General features: G+C 48.3%; 2 non-coding genes across 2 annotated transcripts; one reads left to right on the top strand and one right to left on the bottom strand.

Moving 5' to 3' along the window:
* Positions 1-2,083: 2,083 nt before the first annotated feature.
* On the bottom strand, positions 2,084-2,156 carry TRNAF-GAA (transfer RNA phenylalanine (anticodon GAA)). Its single transcript has one exon. It is a non-coding gene; the product is annotated as a tRNA-Phe (tRNA).
* Positions 2,157-3,775: 1,619 nt separating this feature from the next.
* Positions 3,776-3,849, top strand: TRNAI-UAU (transfer RNA isoleucine (anticodon UAU)). The gene has a single exon. It is a non-coding gene; the product is annotated as a tRNA-Ile (tRNA).
* Positions 3,850-11,069: the final 7,220 nt, after the last annotated feature.

The raw sequence follows: 11,069 nt of genomic DNA, 5'->3' as shown, positions 1-11,069 counted from the left end.
TAAACCAGAAACCTTTAGATCTTCAATCCGATGCACTCCCAGCTGAGCTACTTTGGCAAGGACCAGGCCCACCAGGAAGGCTTAATACACGAGCCACAGCACATGCTGAGAAGATTTAAATCTGGATGTCACAACGCAGGAGCCAAGCAGTGGACTTGACCTGGAGGGGCAGGCTGGGGTTTCCTGTATCCCATTCACTCAAGCCAGCACCTGCCCCCTCACAAGCTGTCACTGGCACCCCCAGGTCAGCAAGAAAGGAGCAGCGGTTCTCACTGGAACAACTCCTCTCGCAGGCTTCTCCCAAGCCTAAAACAGAAAACCATCTTGCCAGAAATCAGACTACTCGTGTCATAGTATAATTCCCAAATCTGGACCTTAGCGTCCAGGATATGGCACTAGCATAAAGTCCTCTAAGCGTAATTACCAGCTTAGATTCTGTAGCGCTGCCACCAATCAGGAATTTCTAGGGCCTGATACCCTCTGGTCCCCCCAAAACCTTCCCAGGGGACCCCACGACCCAGATTCCTTGAGTCTCACAACAAAGGGAAATAAACCATTCCCTCCCACCTCTTTACCTCCTCCCAGATCTTTCCTGCCTGGGTACACTAGGAGATACCGTGATTCAATTCCTTGAAACACAACACAGAGAGATCAACTTTCTCTCTCCCCTTCTCCCAGAGGCAATACAGATTCAAGTTCCGTGAATCTAACACAAAGAGGAAATTTACCTTTCCCTCCCTGCTTCCCCCTCACCCAGAGGCAATACAGATTCAAGCTGTGTGAATCTAACACAAAGAGGAAATTTATCCTTCCCTTCTCCCCACCAATTCCCTGGAATATACAGACTCAATTCCCTAGAGCCACAACTGGGAAAAAAAATTAAACAGGTCTTAAAAAGCAAAACTTTTAATAAAAAAGAAAGAAAAAAAGTAAAAGGTTTATCTCTGCATTTTAGATGGTAAAAAGTTACAGGGTCTTTCAACTTATAAACAACAGAAAGAAACTTTCTCCAGCAGAAACACAATTTAAGCTATTCCAGCAAGTACACATATGCAAATGGAAAAAAAACAAATTAAAAGACTATGACCGCCTTTTCTTACTTACACTTCTGAATAGATAAGAGACTGTAGCAGGGAGATTGGCAGAAACCTGGTTGCACCTCTAGCCCCGTCCAGGACCCAAAGAGAACAAAGCCAAACCCAAAACCCACAAACAAAGGCTTCCCTCCACACGAGATTTGAAAGTATCTTGTCTTCTGATTGGTCCTCTGTTCAGGTGTTTGGGTCCCTGTTTGTTAACCCTTTACAGGTAAAAGAGACATTAACCCTTAACTTGTTTTCCTTCCACCCAGAACCCCACATTTTTTCCTGGGCTGCAAGTAGCCACCCCTGGGATGCCAAGAGGTAGAAACAAGATTCTAGCTCCCAGCAGCCAAGTGCACTTCCATGAATTCGACTGGCCTAATTCCTCCAGCTTCCCCAGGCTGACGCCAAGGTATTTTCTCCACTGATATCACCACCCTCTATCGTGCGGGGGTTGGGGTTATCCCAGGGACAGGCCAGTGGCAGAAGGAGGAGGCCTTGCTGGACAGCAAGGGGAGCTGGGAAAAGGAAGCCACTACGTTTCTGCCTGGTTTTCGGGCTGAGGCCCTTTTGCAGATTAGGCAAATGTGAGAAACACCACGCTACAGAAACTCCATCACAGTGCGCTGCCCTCTCCTGCCCTGCCCTCAAATTCCCTGCACTTTGGTGGTGCTCATCCTGGCACACACTGAGGGAGAACCTGGAGAAAATGGCGGCAGCTCTTCAATGGGTCAGCTGGCAGAGCAGAGGACTGGAGCTGGCACTCAGCAAGTTGCCCTTACATCGCCCGTGTGACTCCAGCTTGAGGGGGAGCTGCTTTTTCTTCCCCTTTCTGAGAAAGAACAAGAGAAGAAACAAAGTTCCGGAGGGCCAACTGGCTGCAGAAGCCAATGCTGCCTTTCCCTGCTGCATAGCCTGAAAGAAAGAACGTGCATTAGGTAAAGGGACTGCTGTGTTGCCAGGAAACAGCCCACAGCTGCACCAAGAGGGATCGAAGAGGCTGCTGAAGCCTGGGATTGAACCACAGATCTTTAAAGCTTCAGTCTAACGCTCTCCCAACTGAGCTACTTCAGCACCTGTAAGGACCTCTTTTGGGCTGCTGCTTCTCACCTTGAAGCTTATTTTCAACAAACCTGCTCTCCAGTCACCACTGGCCAATGCAAGAAGGACAGCGCTTGCTATTTTAGCACTCAGAAATGTCATCAACTAGTCTCTGGATCTATTGAATGCTGCACTTCAGTTCATGGGGGAAAGGCGAGAGACACAACCTTTGAACAAAAGGCCTGGGGTTAACATCCTAACGCTGTCTCCTACTGTAACCCTTTTTAATACTGGCCAACCCTGTGCTGGTGAGAGTTCCATTTCTAGGTGTTTGTACATTTCAGTTACTGTGAAAATTAAAAAGTTTCCATATGCTTAGATTAAATGAATTTGTTTTATTTTCTTATATATGGCATGAATAAATACAGATTTACACATCCTAGCATGAAAATGTATTGTCTAATATGATCGAGAAAATCATGCGTCCAGATTGTGCATTGAAATCATGATATGAGCTACAAATGCAATAAAAAATAAGGTATTCAATGGTTTAACATATGGAGTAGGGGTTGGCGGCACCGAAGACACATCTTGCCTTGAGTAGGGAGTAGCTCAGACCTCCAAAGGGCCTGGCCAGGTGCAGGACGTTGGCACAGCAAGGGAGGGGTGTGGCAGTGACATCATAAAGGCCTTTTTGCATAACCTCAGACTATTGGTCCAAGGCGGTGGGGAGATGGTGACCTCACAGAGAGATGCTGACATCAGCCAGGCAGGACGGGGCAAGGGGCCAGGGAATTCTCAGAGACCCCTGTGGCTTTGCTTCGCTTCAGCAAGTCTCCTTCTCCAGGTCTCTCTTTGAGGACTGAGAGAGTATTCGGGTTCACGGACGTGAGCGCCAGGAGGAACCTCTTTCAAGTTTTCTCCTTCCCTTTTAGTGATTTTACTAGAAAACAGCCATCCCTGTTTAGAAGGTAAGAGCCTTCTCCAGGGAAGGGGTGTCATGGGGGTGTCAGAGTTCAGATGCCAATGCCCCGCCGCCCCCACTGTAAGGAAGCTCCTGCCACCTGCTTTATGTTTGCAGGGTGGGAGTGAGCAGCATCCATGGCAGAGATTTGCTCCTGGCTGCCGGAGCAGAGCAGCAGGCTCAGCTGTCAGAACTTCCTGGAGCTATGAAAGGGGAGGGCTCGATGGCTCTGTAGCAGAATGCAGGGCAGGTGAGCTCACAGATGGCATTGTGGGATACTGCTGGAGGCCAGTTATGGTTATATAATGAACGGCAGCATCTAAACTGGCACTCTGTCACTTTAAGTTTGCTGCAAAATGCTCTAGGCCTCTCGTCGAGGTGGTTTTATTTTGTCACCAAAACAGGGCAGTTTTGTGGCCAGACGTGGCATTGCAGTGTGTGCACCAGCCAAAAGCTGGTGACCGAGGGAGCGTTGTGTGTTTTTCACGCACCTCAGCAATGTGATGATGCTAAAATAACTTTGTAGTGCAGACCTTTCCAAAGATTCACACACACACGCACAGCTTACAAGGAAAACCTCATCTGCTCCTCTGCTTTGCAGAATCCAAACACAAGCAAAGCTTGTCAGGGCCTGGTGGAGATGTCAGTGAGTCAGGTGTGGTCAGACACTGTGTTTTAGCTACATTCAGGCACCATGGCTCAGCTGGTTAAAACACTTACCTTATAAGCAAGGGATCCTGGGTTCAACTCCCAGTGGTGCCTGGGGGAGTAGCTTTTGGGGCACCTGGTATTGGCTACTGTCAGAAGACAAGATTCAGAGCTAGATGGGCCTTTGGTCTAGCCCAGTGTGGTTTTTCTTATGGTTTAAATTATGCTCACAGCCACTGATAATAGAGTTACTGAAAGTTTGGGAGTTAGGAGCTGATAGTTTAGTGGTCCAGTCCCCTTGCAGATGACCTCCTCCCTCTGGGACAGGGACAGATCTGAGCTCTCACACCAAATGCTCATTGTGGCTGCCAGAATCTGTGGGCAGCTCGTTTAGTTTGCATCGAGGGTTGAGTCCTGCCTTGTGCTCAGTGTCTGAGAATGAAAATCCTAAACCGCCCTTTGAAATAACAAATGCAGCAGAACATGTCATTGTCCCTGTCCCAAAGCAGACAGACCAGTGGAGAAATGCCATTGAGTCCACGGTAATACTCCACTGCCGTTTTACCTTTTTGGCTTGCTAAACTCCCTCCCAACCTTGTGGGGTCCCAGACCCCGGTATTGAGCCTGAGCTGAGACGCCTACACTGCAAATTTACAACCCCACGGCCCAAGCCCCAGGAGCCTGAGCTGGCATGGGGCAGCTCTGGGTGTTTCATTACACTGTGGACATAGCCTAGCATTACGTCTACACTGCCATTAACACACCCAAAGCCCCTATTCTCAAACCCTGGGTCAGCTGATTCAGGCTTCTGAGGCTTGTGTTGCAGGGTAATAAAATTACAGTGTAGACACTTGCGCTTGAGCCCAGCCTCTGAGACCCCACGAGGGGTGAGGGTCTCCGAGCCTGGGCTCCAGTCTGAGCCCAAATGTCTGCACTGCAGCTTTTAGCCTCACAACCTGAGCCCCAGGAGCCCAAAACAGATCATCCAGACCAGCCGGGCCACAGGGATTTTATCTCAGTATAGCTGCACTCTCAGGGTACGTCTACATTGCAATGCAAGCCCAGGGTTAGCAGAAGTCATGTCAGCAGCCCCAACACATAAACCTAAACCACGGGGAAAAGATCCTCCCACAAATAAGCTGGGCATTGTCCTTTTCCCTACGGTTCGTAAGTCCAGCAACCAATAGTCATTTAACATGAGCCATCCCCTCTCTGCACCCCACTCACAGCTGTTGTCCTTAGTCAGTGCAAGCCCAGAGGTGCCTCTGTAGAGTTCATCTGCCATCCTGGGTGGAAAAGGGGGAAAATAAGAAGGCACCGTACTCACTATGTTGTCTAGGGACTCACTCGCCCCTCCACAGCCACCCTGTCCTAAAGTTGGTCTAATACCTAAATTTTACTATGAGGACTCAGACCCCAGCCCACTTGGCTTTGGAACCAATGTCCCCTGCCTAGCGAGTGCTATTGAATTGAGGGTGAGTCCCTCCATCGGGGTCTGCCAAGCACAGTTCTGCTGCCCTCGATTCACACAACAAGGACAACAACCCTTTATTTCTCCTGTCCCAATAACAAGGAGACTGGGAATCCAACACCAGCCAAAAGTGATCATTTTGGCAAGCAACCCAACATATTTCCAACATACTGTAAAATCCACATGAAGACTCATACACGAAACCTTGCAAGAAAATCTTCCTAAGGGAGTCTGAAGCACCTGCTGCTGGAGGGAAGGAAGGAGCTGTGGGCTGGGACTGAGAAGCACTGGGAATAGGAGGGGGCTGTGGGTTGAGATTGAGGGGCACTGGGAATAGGAGGGGGCTGTGGGTTGGGATTGAGGGGCACTGGGAATAGGAGGGGGCTGTGGATTGGGGCAGAGGAGAAGGGTGAAAAGGAGCAGGCTCTGTTTGGGAGTGAGGAGCAGTGAGCATAGGAGGGAATGAGGGTTGGGTCTGAGGGGCATTGGGAATAGAGGGGACATGGGTTTAGGCTGAAGAGTATCCTCATTTGGGGATCCAGCAGGATGGGGAAGGCAGCAGGCGATTCTAATTCCTTAGGGATATTCTGTGTGTATGTGTGCAGGGGTGGAACATGCTATATGCTCAGAGGCCTTTATTCCTCCAGGCTGTGAGGACAGGGGGGATGTCAGGCAGTTGCCCCTTCAATCCCCACCCCCACAAAGGCCCTTCTTAGGAAAGGCAAAATCCTGAAGAGAAAAAACAAGATAAAAGACGACTCCAGAAAGACAGATTTTTAAAGATATAGTGAACAGTTTATCACCTGACTAGGGACTTGAACTCTGGACCTTCAGATTATCAGTCTGCTGTGCTACCAACTGAACTAGCCAGGCTCACCAAGTAAAAGTGTAAGTTGGTGCAGAAGAGAAACTAGTCAAGAAAACAAGAGCAGGAAACAATAGGGGAAACCTGCTGCTCTCTCTGGCGTGGCCAACACTACGAGTTTATATCCAATTTAGCAGCATTAAATTGCATTAACCCTGCACCCATCCACACAACGAAGCCCTTTATATCAGTATAACGGGCTCTTAATACCGGTATCTGTACTCTTCCCTGATGATGAGTAGTGCTGAAATCGGTATAGCTATGTCGGATTAGGGTTAATGTGGCTGCAATTTGATGGTATTGGTCTCCGGGCACTATCCCACAGTGCACCATGGTGACCGCTCTGGACAGCAATCTGAACTTGGATGCACTGGCCAGGTATACAGAAAAAGCCCTGCGAACTGTTAGAATTTTGAATTTCATTTCCTGTTTGCCCAGCGTGGAGTGCTGATCAGTACAGGTGACCATACAGTCCTACAATCAAAAAAGAGCTCCAGCATGGACCGTACTGGAGATACTGAAGCTGATCTCTGTATGGGGAGATGAATCTGTTCTATCAGAACTCCGTTCCAAAAGATGAAATGCCAAAACATTTGAAAAAAATCTCCAAGGCTATGATGGACAGAGGCCACAACAGGGACTCAATGCAGTGCTGAAACTTAAGGAACTGAGACAAGCGTACCAGAAAGCCAAAGAATAAAATGAATGCTCATGGAGGGAGAAGCGACTGACGACTGTAGCTATCCCACAGTTCCCGCACTCTCCGAAAACCATTTGAATTCTTGGCTGAGCTCCCAAAGCCTGAAGGGTCAAAAACATTGTCGTGGGTGGTTCAGGGTATATGTCGTTGCCTCCCTCCACTCGTGAAAGAAAAGAGAAAAAAAATCCTTTCTTGCCTTTTTCCAATGTCACCGTATGTCTACTGGATGCTGCTGGCAGACATGGTGCTACAGCGCTACACAGCAGCATCCCCTTCCCTTCCCTTCCCTTGCAGACGGCAGACAGTACAGTAGGACTGGTATCTGTCATTGTCATCCCGTGAGTGCTCCTGGCTGGCCACAGTGAGGTCGGCCAGAAGTGCCTGGGCAAAAATGGGAATGACTCCCAGCTCATTCTCTTCTTTAAGCTTTGTCTAATGGACATTCAGTCCTGCCTGGACTATCCTAGCAGCTGGAGGCTGCGCTCCCCTCCCCCCTTTGATCTCTGCTTGCAGAAGCAATAAAGTCAGTGTTGTTTGAAATTCCTGCATTCTTTATTACTTCATCACAAAAATGGGAGGATAACTGCCACAGTAGCCCAGGAGGGGTAGGGGAGGAAGGGAAGCAATGAGTGAGGCTAGAATGACATGCAGCTCATACTTTCTGCCATACTCCTTCCTAGACAGTCTCTTCCCATTCTGTATGTGTGAAACTGATTGTTCCTTCCTAAGTGGAGCACTTTGCATTTGTCTTTATTGAACTTCATCCGGTTCACCTCAGGCTATTTCTCCAATTTGTCCAGATTATTTTGAATTTTGACCTTGCCCTCCAAAGCAGTTGCAATCCCTCCTAGTTTGGTATCGTCCACAGACTTAATAAGCATACTTTCTATGCCAATATCTAAGTCGTTGATGAAGATATTGAACAGAGCTGGTCGCAAAACAGACCCCTGCGGAACCCCACTTGTTATACTTTTCCAGCAGGACTGGGAGCCATTAATAACTACTCTCTGAGTACAGTTATCCAGCCAGTTATGCACCCACCTTATAGTAGCCCATCTAAATTGTATTTGCCTAGTTTATTGATAAGGATATCATGTGAGACCGTATCAAATGCCGTACTAAGTCTAGGTATACCACATCCACCGCTCCTCCCTTAGCCACAAGACTTGTTGTCCTATCAAAGAAAGCAGTCAGATTGGTTTGACATGATTTGTTCTTTACAAATCCATGCTGGCTATTCCCTATCACCTTACCACCTTCCAAGTGTTTGCAGATGATTTCTTTAATTACTTGCTCCATTATCTTCTCTGGCATAGAAGTTAAACTAACTGGTCTGTAGTTTCCTGGATTGTTTTTATTTCCCTTTTTATAGATGGGCAATATATTTGCCCTTTTCCAGTCTTCTGGAATCTCTCCCATTTCCCATGATTTCCCAAAGATAATAGCTAGAGGCTCAGATACCTCCTCTATTAACTCCTTGAGTATTCTAGGATGCATTTCATCAGGCCCTGGTGACTTGCAGGCATCTAACTTTTCTAAGTGATTTTTAACTTGCTCTTTTTTTATTTTATCTTCTAAAATTACCCCCTTCCCATAAGCATTCACTTTGTTAGACATTTGTTCAGACTTCTCAGTGAAGACCAAAACAAAGAAGTCATTAAGTATCTCTGCCATTTCCAAGTCTCCCGTTACTGTCTCTCCCTCCTCACTGAGCAGTGGACCTACCCTGTCCTTGGTCTTCCTCTTGCTTCTAATGTATTGATAAAAAGCCTTCTTGTTTCCCTTTATTCCAATAGCTAGTTTCAGCTCATTTTGTGCCTTTGCCTTTCTAATCTTGCCCCTGCATTCCTGTGTTATTTGCCTATATTCATCCTTTGTAATCTGACCTAGATTCCATTTTTTATATGACTCCTTTTTATTTTGTAGGTCATGCAAGATCTCGTGGTTAAGCCAAGGTGCTCTTTTGCCACATTTTCTATCTTTCCTACCCATAGGAATAGCTTGCTTTTGGGCCCTTAAGATTAATGTCTATTAATCTTTTAACTAACACTCTCTCTCTTTACTTTTCTAATAAATTTTAGCTTAGTTAATAAGAATTGGCTATAGCATGTATTTTGGGTGAGATGTAAGTTGACTAGTGAGTCTTACCCACATGCTCAGGGTTTAGCTGATCGCCATATTTGGGGTCAGGAAGGAATTTTCCTACGGGGCAGATTGGCAGAGCCCTAGAGGTGTTTCACCTTCCCCTGCAGCGTGGGGCATGGGTCAATTGCTGGTGGATTCTCTGCAGCTTGAGGTCTTCAAACCACAATTTGAAGATTTCAATAACTCAGACATAGGTTAGGGGCTTGTTATAGAAGTGAATGGGTAGGGTTCTGTGGCCTGCTTTGTGCAGGGGATCGGACTAGATGATCACATTGGTCTCTTCTGACCCTAGAATCTATGAATCTATTAATCTAAGTTATAATTGAACCTGGGTATGTGGCTGATCCTTTGGGATCGGAAGAATCTTTTCTTTTATATGATGAAGTAAGATTTTCAGGAATCATCATCATATCTGACAGGTGTGTCTGGATGGATGCCTGAGGTTGCGTACTTTAAGGGAACTGCGTGGTTTAAACTTCTAAGTAACCAGTGAGGTACTACAGAAGCTGTTTTGTGCTGGCTTGGTAAATCTAAGTATTGAAATAACTACCAGCGTTTGGGATTTGTCTGCCCTGTTTTGTTTGCAGTTCACCCTGATTGAGTGACCTCAGCTAGCTCGCACGGGCAGCACCGTCACACCTACATCCAGGCTGTAGGGGTCCGGGGGATCTTAGGGGACTTGGGGTGCACAGAGGCATCCTAGGAGTCTTAGGGGATTTGTGGGGGCCCAAGATACCTATGTCCAGGCTGTAGGGTTACCAGGCGGTCTTAGGAGTTAGAGTGGGCACAGATACATATGTCCAGGCTGTATCCGTCACAGGGGGGATTAGAGGTTTTGTGAGGAGCACAGATATCTACGTCCAGATAGTAGATGTCCCAGGGGGCTGTTAGGGGGTTTTGGGAGTGCAAATACCTATGTCCAGGTTGTAGGGGTTCCTGGGGGGTTACGGGGTTTCTGAGGGGCACATATATCTACTTGCACACTGGAATGTCCCAGGGGGCTTATGGAGTCTATATGGGGTACAGATACCAATGTCCTGGCTGTACAGGTCCCTGGCGGGCTTAGGGGGGTTGTGGGAGGCACAGATACCTAAGTTCAGGCTGGAGGGGTCTCCAGAGGGCTTAGGTGTTTGTTGGGGGGCACAGATACCTACGTCCAGGCTGCAGGGGTCCCGAAGGCGCTTTGGGTCTGTCACAGACTGTGGGAGAGTCTGGTCCTGCACCCCTCTTCCTGGGACTCACAGTGAGTCTCAGCCAGCCAGTAAAACAGAAGGTTTATTGGACAACAGGAGCGAAGGATACAGCAGAGCTTGGAGGCACAGGTAGGACTCCGCAATAAAGTCCTTCTGGGAGTTCAGGAAACTTAGTTTCCAGTTTGTGATTGCCTGAATTCCAACCATCCAGACAAAAAGCGAAACTGAAATAACCCAACTCCCTCTAGCCAGCCCCTTCCTGTGTCCAGCTTCCCGGGCAAAGGTGCTGACCCCCTTCCCCCTGCCTAGCCCAGGTTACAGGCTGAGCACGTGTCCGGTCCTAAAGTCACCCTCTGCTCTCCCATCCCCCACACAGACAGTCCCCACTCCATCACAGTAATGCCCAGTGCATTTCCCGCATGGAGCAACAGTGACACCGTGTGGCCACGCCGGGTAATGCACAGAGCATTTCTGTCAGAGAGAAACAGTGGCACCGTGTGGCCACCCAGGGTAATGCCCAGAGCATCACACCTACGTAGAGGCTGTAGAGCTCCCTGGGGGGCACTGGGGTCGTGGGGGGCACAGATAGCTACGTCCATTCTGGAGGCATTCCGGTGTGGATTAGGGGCTTCATGGATGACACAAATCTCTACGTCCGGGCTGGAGAGGTCCCTGGATGGCTTGGGGGGCTGTGGTGAGCACAGATACATACATCCAAGCTGTAGTGGTCCCTGAGAGTTTAGGGAGTTGATGAGGGGCACAGAAACCTATGTATGGTCTGGATGGGTCCCTGGGGGACTTAAGGGGTTGTGGTTATGCAGATACCTACATCCCGGTTGGAGGGGGCCCTGGGGAGCTTATGGGGTCTGTGTGTCATACACACACCTACAGCCAGGCTGGTGGGGGCTCCATGGGTCTCAGGGGGCTTGTGGAGGGCAGAGATACCTATGTCCAGGCTGC

This window comes from Gopherus flavomarginatus, chromosome 8, assembly GCF_025201925.1.
Source record: "Gopherus flavomarginatus isolate rGopFla2 chromosome 8, rGopFla2.mat.asm, whole genome shotgun sequence".
NCBI classification, from domain to species: Eukaryota; Metazoa; Chordata; order Testudines; family Testudinidae; genus Gopherus; species Gopherus flavomarginatus.
This window is presented reverse-complemented; position numbering and strand designations above follow the sequence as displayed.